This window comes from Mya arenaria, chromosome 1 (genome assembly GCF_026914265.1).
Source record: "Mya arenaria isolate MELC-2E11 chromosome 1, ASM2691426v1".
NCBI lineage: Eukaryota > Metazoa > Mollusca > Bivalvia > Myida > Myidae > Mya > Mya arenaria.
This window is the reverse complement of record NC_069122.1, coordinates 24,740,639-24,753,513: the sequence shown is the minus strand read 5'-3', so window position 1 is coordinate 24,753,513 and position 12,875 is coordinate 24,740,639.

Here is a 12,875-nt window from a genome sequence, read left to right as displayed (position 1 = left end):
TCTTTTCGTGAATGTCTCGTTAAACGTTTGCCAAAAGTTCACAATTGTTTCCACCTTCGTCGTATTTGAACTTTTAACTTTTGTCTTCTCGGTGTCAAAAAGACGACACAAAATGACTTTTTTTTACGGAGAGTTTGGGAGGCATAGTTTTAAGTCAATAAGATTTATGAAATTGTGTATTATCATAAAATTATTCATTACATCGTTCAAACATTAGTTCAGTGGTGTTTAACCATGTTAGCAGTTAGCTTGCGCATAAATATTTGCCTCAGCCAATCATCTTTGAGCTTTATCTCACGTGGCACTGAACAGCCAGTCGTGATACCTGGTATCCACTACTGAAAAAAATAAGCGTGGACGAAAGCCTGCTATTTGTCATAAGTTGGCGAAAAAAACACTACCACCATATCCACCACCTTAGGATTTATTTTCTGTCAGTTTACAAGGTTGAGGATTGAGCCGATATTAATAATTTCGTTTCATAATGTTATATTTTGATAGTAAAACACATTGTTTTCTACCATGTTTTTTTGTTCATATTTGCTTTCCATGTGTATTGTTACAGTACCTTTTTTCGCTGTGTCAGGCCTTAATTTTACATTATTACATATTTCTAGACGGGCGGTTTGGTCCACCTAGAATTGTACTTCGGGACATGCTATTATACACATTCTATTGACTCTCATGTTTCATCTTACACGATTTCGTAAAATCAAATGCTCTATTTATAATCAAAGCTTGAGTTACGTATTCCCTTCATCCATACGAGTTCGACCCGGCCTGTGACCTATAACCTTGACCTTGAACAATTCATAAATGAGTATAATTCATAAATAAGTTTATTAAAATGGTTTATGACATGCTGGTAACAGCTAGATTTTAGAAATTTAGTTTTTAACCATATCTCAACATATCAAGTATTACCAAATTTAGAAAGTCGGTGTCGAAACTGCGGTTATCTTCACATAGATTAGCTTTGAAACGGGTCGATGGAATAGACCGCAATCGACCGTATAATTAACCAAAAGTGAGAAATATCCTAGTATGTATACATTCGTTGAGTTGATCAATACAGAAAACGAAACTATTTAAAAAAAAACTGAGTGTGTTTATAATGTAATAACTTTATATACAAAGCATTTGAACTTAATATTAATATAGAAGTATAACATTAAAAATGTATATCCAACATAATTATGTGTGTGTATATATGATTATTGTCATTATTGGTATATTATATTTTGTCTGTATTGTATGAAATTGCATATATATAAAGAATATGTACACATGTTTTGTACTTGTCGCCATTGTGTATGATTTTCGGCCACTTGGGTCTATGATCTTCTGGTAAATAATAATAAAAGTCACAAACCGCGTATTTTTTTTCAACTGTATATGTATAAAAGCTCAACACATAATTTACTATTGCTTACAGGACGCTATTCCTTTGGTTGATCTGCGTGAAGGATATCAATGCATGCCCCTAATGACACATAAGAAGGTAGTTTGCTTCAATCATCGGCTTCCAATAAGCTTTTACTTGGAAGACTGTAAAATACCTTCGATCGACCAACCTTTTTTTTTCTGGTACTTTCGCCGACAGTACAATACAGACCCTTATATAGATAGATAGACTTATTTCAGAAAGGAATGCACATACATGGACATTTAAAATAAGCAACATGTATAGTAAATAACACGATACATACATGATATTATCAATAGCCATGACAGGCACACCGAACCAAGGGTGACACAAAAAAAGAGATAACTATTATTTCCATTGTGGTCCTTTGTTTTGGCGGCATGGCATAGAGAGGCTTTACATAGTTGAATAATAATATGGCTGTAATCGAAATTGGACAAGTATATTCAAAGTAAGTCTTTATCTATTAAAATATAAAAATTGCCGTTGTTGTATTAAAGTCACTTTACATAACAAGTTCTAAGTTGAGAAATTTATATATTAATTATCACATTATAGTATATATAAGTATGAATAAATAAATGTTTTTTTTATTAAAACTCTAGCCTTTTAGTACCATTAATAATTATGCCAAATTATCTAAAAGAATCTTCACAAGCAATTTAAAAACAGGAAATTGCTTAGTCTGTGCTATACTAGATGACAATTTGTTCCATAAGGAAGTACCAAGAAAGAAGAAGGACTTTAACCCAAAACCTTTGACCTCTGGAACAGCATAAGCCCCTTTCTGACATAACCTTGTCCTATGTATGTGTGCAGTATCTTGGGAGATAAATTGTCTCCAATGTAGTCCGGGGCTATGCCATTTTTTATTCTAAAGACGTGACCCAGAATAATCTGGCCTACACGTCTGTTGACAGGTAACCAGTTGAGTGATTATAAAGTGTTTTGGGCCAATGTGAGACCTCGATCGCATCAAGATCCAAATCAAACCTCATTTATTTATTTTTTTGTGATGTGGAGCTTGGTTTTGAGTAACTTGGTGAGACCATGATAGCACATAAAACAGGCATAATCAAAATGGCATTGAATTAAGGCCATGACAAGGAGTTTCTTGGTGTGTTTTGTAAGTTAACCTTTCTTCAGATATAGATATTTTAACCTTGCATTAGCTTTTTTAAATACGGAACGAGCTATAGAATCAAAAGATAGGGTCTGATCAATAGTTGCGCCAAGATATTCAACAGCAAAAGTTGGTTCAATAGTGGTTCCATTACATGTAACAGTTTTTATAGTTTATTCACAAATACATCGAAGAAGAAATGCCCATAAGTATACAGCGTTTTTACAATGACACACATATAACATTGTGATCAAGGTACAAGTATACCTATACGCACGCACGCACCCACGCACACACACACACACACACACACACACACACACACACACACATACACACATACATACATACATACACATACATATATGCACACACACTTAGACAAATGTATATGTATATGAAATTACTTCCATATGAACATCACAATCATTTAAACAAAAAAGGCATAGGGCATTATGTACATATGTACATACGATTCTTTTAATGGAGACAGTTTACCCATATAACATTTGATATGTTTCCCTTATACACGTATATTGCAAGATTTCTATTAATATTAACATTTTGTGACTTCATTAATTCAATAAATTTGGCTTCATTTGGTCCTTTATAATAGTATTTCTCAAGATATTGCTTTCTTAAATTTTTATACAATGGTCATTCTAGAATAAAATGAAATTCATCCTCTAAGATATTACACGCAACACATTTTCTTTCACAGTGTGGAATTGCAACTGGTTTGTGCCACCTCCCGGATTCTACCTCTAGTCTATGCGCCGGCATTCTAAGTCTAGTCAATGCTGTTCTATACTTAGTTAAATTAACATCTGACAAATAAAATTGAAGTTTAAAATCAGCAAAAAGCATGTATGTTTTTGGTTAACTCCGTTAACCAATTTTGAATAAAAACATCAGTAACGCGTTGTTTAAATGATAACATAAATTTATTGAAATCCCCTACGCCTTGTGCAATCCATACATGATTAAACCCCAATGACTAAATGATGCCTTACTTGGTAAGCCCACGAACTAGAATTAGGGAAAGCATCTAAATCACTATACATTTTACTATATACTTATTTAACATATTTAATATTCTCCATGACAACAATCTTCAGCCAATATCGTATCACATTTGTACAACGTTTGGTTAACAGTGTTGTTCTTCCTAGTTCCCCATATACAAAGTTATTTTGAGTTTGTGCTCTTACTCCTAATAAATCTTTACAAAAAAATAAATGTACTCTTTCTAACTGTAAGCTATTATGTAATCCCCATACTTCTGAACCATAGCTTAGGATCTGAGTAATAAACTTGTGAAACAAATCTAAACTATAATTTATTGACAAAGAGGTGCATTTATTTAAACATTTCTTAAGTTTAAACATTGCTTTGAGGGCTTGTCTTGATAGTGTTCCAAAAGTGTTTGTAAAAGACCCACCTGTGGTGAAAACAATACTTAGATATGTAAATTTAGAATCAATTTCTAATTCCTGATCATTATCTAAAAATCTTAAATTTCTCCTCAATTTTCCACCTTTTTTAAAAAACATAATTTTCGTTTTAGCAGAATTTATAATTAACTACCATCTATTGCAATATTCTTCTAACAGTACTTATCCTTTCTGTAGACCTGTTTCTGTTTCCGAAAATAATACAATATTATCAGCATACAACAACAAAAATAATTTAAGAATCTCCACATCGACCCCCTCAAAATTATGAACAACCAAGTACCCTTCAATGTCATTTAATTACATCGAAAATAGAAATGGTGATAATGATTCGCCTTGATGTACACCAAGAAAACATTCAAAGTCTTCACTTAGTGTATTAATCCAAATTTAATTACCTTGTACCACAAAACCTCTCATACAGCATAATCAAAGGCCTTTGTAAAATCAACAAACGCTGTGTACAATTTCTTGCTTTTGCTCAATAACTGTGAAATAATACCCTGCAAAACAAATATATTATCAACAGTACTCAATTTCTGTCGAAAGCCTGACTGTGCTTCTATGTATACATGATATCGATCAGCACACTGATTTAATCTTTCATTTAAGACAATTTACCAAAAAAACTCAACAATGTAATTCCTCTATAATTACTTGCACAGTTAACATCACCCTTTTTATGAAGGGGCACAATATATCCTTCAGTCCAGTCATCTGGAAAGTAACTCATATCAAACAATTTATTGAATAAATTGCATATACTAGTAACATTTTTAAAAATAACATTTACTGATCCATATTTGAAAAATTCATTTAATAAATAATCTGGTCCCGCTGCTTTTCCATTATTTAGTTTTCTACAGGCTTTTTTAATTTCATCGACTGTTATTGGCATATCTAATTCTGCAAACATAACGTCTAACTCTCCATTTAAGTACCTTTCATTGTAATATAAAACATCTTCATCAGGTTGAAAGAAATGTGAATCTGGGTCATGTATTGACCTGAAGTATTCGAAAAACGCATCACTTGTTTCAGGTAAATGTTAGATTTCTGTGGAAAACAATAATATAAAGTGTTGAGTTTGACCTTATTTAATGTTTAAAATATAAAACAAATATAATTGACCCAGTTTTGCCTAAATGAAGCGACAACTTATAATCAACCAACCATTGACTGACAAGATGCAGGTCATTTTTCAAGGCTGTTTCCACAGAACATTTAACTGCTGAAACAAGTATGCCAGAATCATCAGCGTATAACAAGAGCTTGTTTTCAACCACGGCTGACATATCGTTAACATAAAGTAAAAATAAAATAGGGCCTTGTATGGAACCCTGGGGAACTCCACATGGAATAGTAGCAGTAGTAGAATGTGTCCTGGAGACATCAACTAGTTGCTTAGATAGGGTTCAAACCTCTTAAAATGTCATCGTAAAGTCCTGCTGATCGAAGCTTCATAAGAAGGATGGAGTGGTCGACTGTATCGAAAGCCTTCGGGAGGTCTAACAGAATCATACCTACTACGTGACCTTTGTCCATCTCTATCCTTATGAAATCTGTTAAATGAATGAGACATGTATCTGTTGAAATGCCACTTCTTAACCCAGATTGAAATATATACAATAACTTGTTTATCTTGAAGTATGACTCAACTTGGTCATATACAACCTTTTCATAAATCTTTGATACAATATTTAGAATAGAAACCATCGGAAGTTACCTACACAAGTTTTGGCATTCTTTTTAAATATGGGAACTACTCTAGCTGACTTAAGATCATCTGGTACCACACCTTAAATAAGGGATTAATTTATGACATAAGCAAGAGATTAGGGAATAAGAGAAACTCCATATTTTATAACACGAGAACTATCTAAACCTGTAGCCTTATTAGCACTTAACTGAATTAAATATATCAAAATCTGTTTTTCCGAAACCAATGAAAAAGAAAAGCTATTTAACAACACACCTAAATTGGCATAAAATTTTGTCACAAAAGATTTTCCAAACTCATTTACATAAACTGGCAATTTTTCAACAAGCTTAGAGGCAATTGTGGTATAAAATGAGTTAAAAGAGTCGGCAATAGTTTTATTATCAAAACAAATATCACCATCAATATCAAGACAAATATTTGAACTTGGAGAATACAACCCTTTCTTAGAAGTTAAGCCAACATTTAAAAAAATAGACCACAGGGACTTGGAATCATTGTTTTCATTGAGTCTCAGTGAAAAAGCTTTTCTTGGATGAATTAATCAAATACTGTGTTCTGTTACGTAATAATTTAGAAGTACTATACTTTTCATCACTTCTGACTTTTCGATACTGTTCAAAAGCTGAGTCCCTCTGTTTTATTGCATTTAGGATATCAGAATTTATCCATGGTTCCGTTCTTTGTTTAATACGTAGTTGTTTAACTTGTGCAATATAGTTAATAACTGACATAAAAGTATTCTTAAAAACATCCCAAGCCTCAGATGCGTTATCAGAAAGACTAATAATTGTCCAATCAGCAGCTAACACGTTTCCTTAAAAATCTTCTTAACTATGGTTTTTCATAGATCGTGTTGTAATATTATTATGCGATCCGATAAATGACTTAGAAACCTTTCGCGTACAAACAGCTGTGATCACTGAAACTTGTTTCAATAAATCCAGATTGCGAAGTATTATTCGAATCTGACATTAATATCAAATCTATAGTAGTGGACGTTGTACTATATATCCTTGTCAAATCATGTATCAGTTGTGTAAAATTAAACATATAAATAAAAAAACAGAAACAGGGTGGTTTTGACGTCTTAGTGACATCAGTATTAAAATCGCCTAACAAACTTCACTCAGAAAAATGACTAACTGATGAACACAAACTGTCAAGAAGACTATAAATGTTTGTTTGATGGGGTGGTATATATACAACTCCACACAGAAAAGGTTTGGGTTTTGGCAACAGGACTTCCAGCCCAGTTGCTTCCAGATCTTCATGTTGTAAATCGCTGCGACTATTAAAAGCAAAGTATTTGCGTATATAAATAAGTACTCCACGACCTTGTCCGTTTCTATCTTTTCGTTGTACTGAGTAATTATCAAGTGAGAAATCTGCATCGATCCGGAACCATGTCGTCCAGCCAAGTTTCTGTGATACATATACATGCGGCTTTTGTTTGACGTGAGATAATACGAATTTAATCCAATTTGGTCAGGAGGCTTCGCACATTTACACGAATAAAATATAGCCACGTTTGGTAAATGCCTTGTAACTGTCAAAGTAATCACTGCCATCAGCAGGTCCTGGACATGGGTGAACATCGCCACATAAAAGTAAGCATATTGATAAAAAGCTATATATATTTATCAAAAGCAAACAAATCTGACTATTTGGGAATTGAAATGAAAAATATTGATAATTCATTTCATTCTCTCTATTAGTCTGGAAGTCATCATTTATGATCATAGGCAGCAGATTTTGTATCCAATTTTAGAGGAAGGTAAGCCCATTAAATACTCTCTGAAACATATTTTTCTATGAATCATTCTATTTTGCAAGGGAGTGCTTTTATTATGCAATATGGCTGTATCTCATAAAAATATAGATGAAGTGCTGGAAAAAGGGGTAAACAAGGTGAATTGACACGTGCGCCATGCCCGTGGTGCTACATGGCGATGATGAAAATCCCCTGGTATGTGACCCAAATCCCTTTAAATTCTGGACATAATCCCCTAGGGAGCCTTTCAAAATTATGGCAATTTTTTTTTCGTACTTGCGTCTTAAAATACTTTGAAATTTTGCCGAATTAGATCTTCTAAAAAAAACAAACTTGAATACTACCAAATTCCCCATGAATTTTCAGCCTTTTGAACAAATCCCCCTGAATGGTCTCCAGAAAATATGGCATGTCACAATGTTACACAATGTCACTGAAATGAGGTCGTCTTATCTGCGCTGTAGGAGAGTGCGGAGCGAATCTACCTGGGCTCCAAACGCTACCTTGTTGATGTCGCCCTTGTATACTGTCATGACATGCTTGATGTCGTCAGCTGCGGTAGGGTCCTCTACAACGCAGAAGTGAGTCATGTAGACGTCTATATAGCCGGAATCACAGGTTTAGATATGACATGGTGACCTGTTTATTCAATATCGTGTCAGACTGGTATTGATCTATATGCGCGTAGCTTCATTTAAAATACGATTATTAAGAAAATCGGTATCAAATATCTGCGGACACAGCTCCTACGCGCCTATATAATGTAAAAACATAGAAGTAATGTTTCACAAAATATTTTTGTACTTAACTCTGTCCTGAAAAGGAGTAGGTTATTTTTAGATTTTATTAGTAGCTGTATTACAATAGCCTAGGTTTCTTTTGCTGTCTTTTAGTAAATTCTTTGCATTTTTAACAATGTAAGTCTAGCTTAATACTGTATATAAATAACTTGTCAGGCTACAATGGCCAAACCAATAAAATGCGTTAAAAAACCCGGCGAAGGACCTACATGTACGTGCTCTAGCATTCTCCATGGTCTTGGCGAGGGATGGGGACTACTTCTGTAGTACATACACTCAATGACAGTCAACGCGGACATAGACTGGTACATTCATTCTCTTTTCTCAAAAAAGAGTCGTTAGATTTTTAAAAAAATATATCATTGTGTAGCAGTCTGGAGAAGAAAGGGGTTTTCATCAGAGACGAAAATGCTGCGCATCTGACTCACAGTAGTAGAGAGATTTCCGGCATACACGCTTACGGGTCATTGTTTTCCTAGACTTATATAAGAATCAAAGCGTTGAAAGGCTTTTGGCCTGCTACGTTTTGTGAGTATAGTCAACAAACAAATTAACATAAACATCTGAAGATAGTGTAGGCATGCTCTTGAATTCTTTGCAAATAGCATTATTTTATACTGAAACTCAATTAAATCAAAACCATGGAGAATCAGTCACTTGAAACACTCAGTTAATAAGTGCGTCGAATCACCCACATACTATATTGCCCGTATGTATTGATGTATCTTAATATTGCCCACAACCCATGTCACACGTGGACCAAATTGACACAGATTTATATCAGTGACTTAAAAATATTCAACATGCTCAAGACTGTATGCTGATATTACTGAGACAAACTGGGAAATATTTTCCGTTCCATTCGGCATTACATGACAATCTCACAAATTGTAGCAGGTCGAAAGTCTGTCAACGCTTTAAGCGCTTTGATTTAATTTGTAAAAAGTGTATAATAGACATGTAATAGTTAAATGTTGTAAGTATGTATTTACACAAATAAATGGTTTGATGCGACATGGTCGCATAACCATTTATTTTGTGAAAGTTCATAATTATTTACATACTAACAATCTTAATACAAAAGTGTCAAGTAAAAGCCGCTTTACGGCTATTTTACACATAGAAACTATATTCATATATGAATAACAATCAGTAAATACTGAATATCGGATAAAATTAGATATCATAATTTACTTTTTAACATTTTGGTCTTATCGTATCTTACGCCAAATGAGCATTTAATTGAATTTTAAATTCATGTTTTTTCCGGGCTTAACGGACTGATTTCCAGGGAATAAACCTATCTGAATCCGATGACCCAGATTTCTATTTTTAACCGAAAGTATCTAATTCAAAGGCCGCGGGCAAAATGTAAACACAGACATACACAAGTATTTATTTTGATTCAATACGCGTTCATTTTTAAATCTTTTGCGTATTCTGCTTTTTATATTGTATTTTATAGCACGTCGATATTAAACAATAATGATTTTAATTGCGTATTTATGCAAAATTATATAAAAACGCAGCTTATAGTATAAGCTTATTAACCGTACAACATATTATAAGAATTCATGTCAACGCTACGTTTTAGCAAGCTACTCATGCAAAACGCAGCTTTCTTAGTTTGTTTACCCCCGCAGTTTTAACAGCGATGGGGTTGCTACGCATGTGCGCGCATTTATTCGCCAAACGCTTAAAATGCTATCCGGTCTACCGACGGAGGATTACAAACGATAGTCTGGAGTTCCTTCCCCTAACACTATCGTTATCGGTATGAAACATCAGTAAGCAGGGAACCGGACTATACAAACGACGGTTATAAAGGTCTGCAGTCCTAGCGGCATACAGCCATAAAGGGGCTGTACTCCGTATGATAAAATAGCGAAAAAAAGAAAATTGTCGCAAAATGACATAAACTTGGCATCGATGTGTACAATGCATTGAAACTTACTAACTGAAGTACCACATATTTTACAATTTATTTAAGTTTAGCAGTTATTTCGTATTTTTCCATTAAAAAAGGTTAATGGGTATGTCTACCCGGTAGAATTCATTCCTTATGCGTGATTGGGTAGTCGGTGTTATCACGTGATATTACCGAGGTAGGTGTATAGCTCAATTATGTCACAAATAAGAGTAAGCCTTCGTAGCTCAGTGGATACGACGCTGAACTGCAATTTTGCCGACACGGGTTCGAACCCGGTCTCCGACACAATTTTTTTTTTACATTTTGGTTCATTTTTTTACAATTATGATATCTAAGCGTCACACATTCTATTAGATAATTGTCCTGAGATTCGTTACAGAAAAAACATTTTTTGGTGCCAATCTGGTGTACAGTCCCTTTAAAACTTTGAAAATCTTCTGTCTCAAACCACTTGCCCTATACTTGAAAATTGGCCAGGCCTCTCTCGGAGGAGGTTAAGGCAAGCAAAGCAGGGGGCAGGTACACGGGACACAGAATCTGAGAAGCTATGCCGCGCTGTATGGCGAGCAGACAGGCAGTTCGCGGAGAGTCAAGTTGTCCAGGTTGTCTGTGATTACTGAAACATTTGGACTTGCCAACAGATGGAGCTTGTCCTGTTTAGAGTAGCCGGACCAAAATACCACTAAAAGTAGGATTTAATGATATATGTTGTTGTTTGCGATTGTAATCATAACGTTATTATTACACTTTGAATCAATCACGTTTGAAGGATGAGACCTGGGGAAGCACGTGCTCTGAAACAATAGACCTGTCCAGATATCAATGCGTCCCGAAGGACGAATTTTTCTGTTTAGGTATTATTGCCCTAATTTAGAATGCAGGTTATAAAATATAAGAGAAAATCGGTTCCTTTTTGTAAAATGTTCGCTGGTTTTGGTTCCAAAGTTCAAAAATGTTTCATTGCATGACTCGTATGTAGAAAACATCATTGAAACAACCAAAACCGTTTGTCGTGCTTCTGTCGCATGTTTTGGTACTGCCACGTCACAAATATTAGATACCACTATGGCTTGAAGACATTGTCTACACTTGCTACCACTATGGCCTGATGACACTGTCTACATTAAAACAGGTATTCTGATAAAATGATACAATGATGCATGACACATTTGTATTAAGATTTTATTCATCCTGGATGTCCAGTCCAGAGCCCTCGAGTTCCTTTATCATGCTGTCAAGGCGTTCTACCACTGCCGGTGCGAGCAGATCCTTCCATGCACCGGCTTTACCTGCACAAAGAATAAAGCACTGTTCACGATACGTTCAAGTGACATTTACAGTAAAAATAGTGTAAAAACAAAGTAATTCTTTCAACTACATGTACTAGTGGGTTTTATCTTACACACATTTACATCAAAACACTCGGTATTGTCGGCACATTTTGTGACATCTATATTTCAGCGATTTAAGTAGTTTTTTCCTTAAAGCTGCACTCTCACAGATTTACCGTTTTTCCAACTTTTTTTTTATTTTTGTCTTGGAAAAAGCAAATTTTTGTTTAAATATCTGCAAACCAGTGATGAAAGACGGTTGACAAAAGATCAGATCCTAGCTTTTCAAATTTCCATTCCAAATTTTTTTATGGCTTAAACCGTTACTAACGTTATAAGAAAAATGCACCAAACATCAATTTTGGAGCAGAAATATGAAAATCTGCGATCTGATCTTTTGTCATCAGTCTTTTATCACTGTTTTTCAGACATTTAGGCAAAAATTTGCTCGTTCCAAGACAATTTTTTTGTCAAAACGTTCAATCTGTGAGAGTGCAGCTTTAAAGGTCTGATTATCATTTAAGCCTGTCAAACGTACATCCTATAACAGAGGGAGAAGGGCCTTTAAATGTGCTTATATCCGAATAATATGGACATTTGAGGCTACATTTTGTTTACCTCCAGCAGTTTTAACACAGATGATAAGATTTAGTTCTCAATCCAGACATACCATAATGCTTCTATGCTTGATATTTCGTAAAATGGTATATCGACAATAACGTTGTAAGAAGGGATTTCAGATTTGTTTAGGAATAGCCCTGTTTTCCTAAGCGGAAGTGCGTTTGTAGTAGGTAGATGTACTTGATAATATGCAAATGGGCATAACCAGGTCTCTGTGTGGATGGAAAATATATGTATATAAAGACCAGTCGACCCATGTAGGGTCGAGTATGCTTTTCTCTGAAGGAATCTGTTGGTCATGTTGTGCTCGCACATTACAAAAGTACTTGTATTTCATTTTCAAATGAGAATTCGTCACTAGCAGCATTATTGAATTGCTTATTGCACACTCTTAACAGTAGTTTATTTTATAGAATAAAAGCGTAATTAATGCACACCCTGTCACGCTGTCCCGACTTTTGCTTCGAGTAAAAAAATTCCCCATATGTCGAGGGAGTGTGAGGATATGTCGCCATGTGGTGTAATCTAGTCGAACTATTGTCGCCATTCCTCGTACATTCTCGGGATCGGCATACGAGATTTTTGTTGTATTTTTTTAAATAATTGCATCCAACATATCTCTTAACTTACTCATTGTCATACTGCCGTTGAGCACGATGTCGTCTTTTGTCGTAGATTATCGGCAGTTCTCGACAT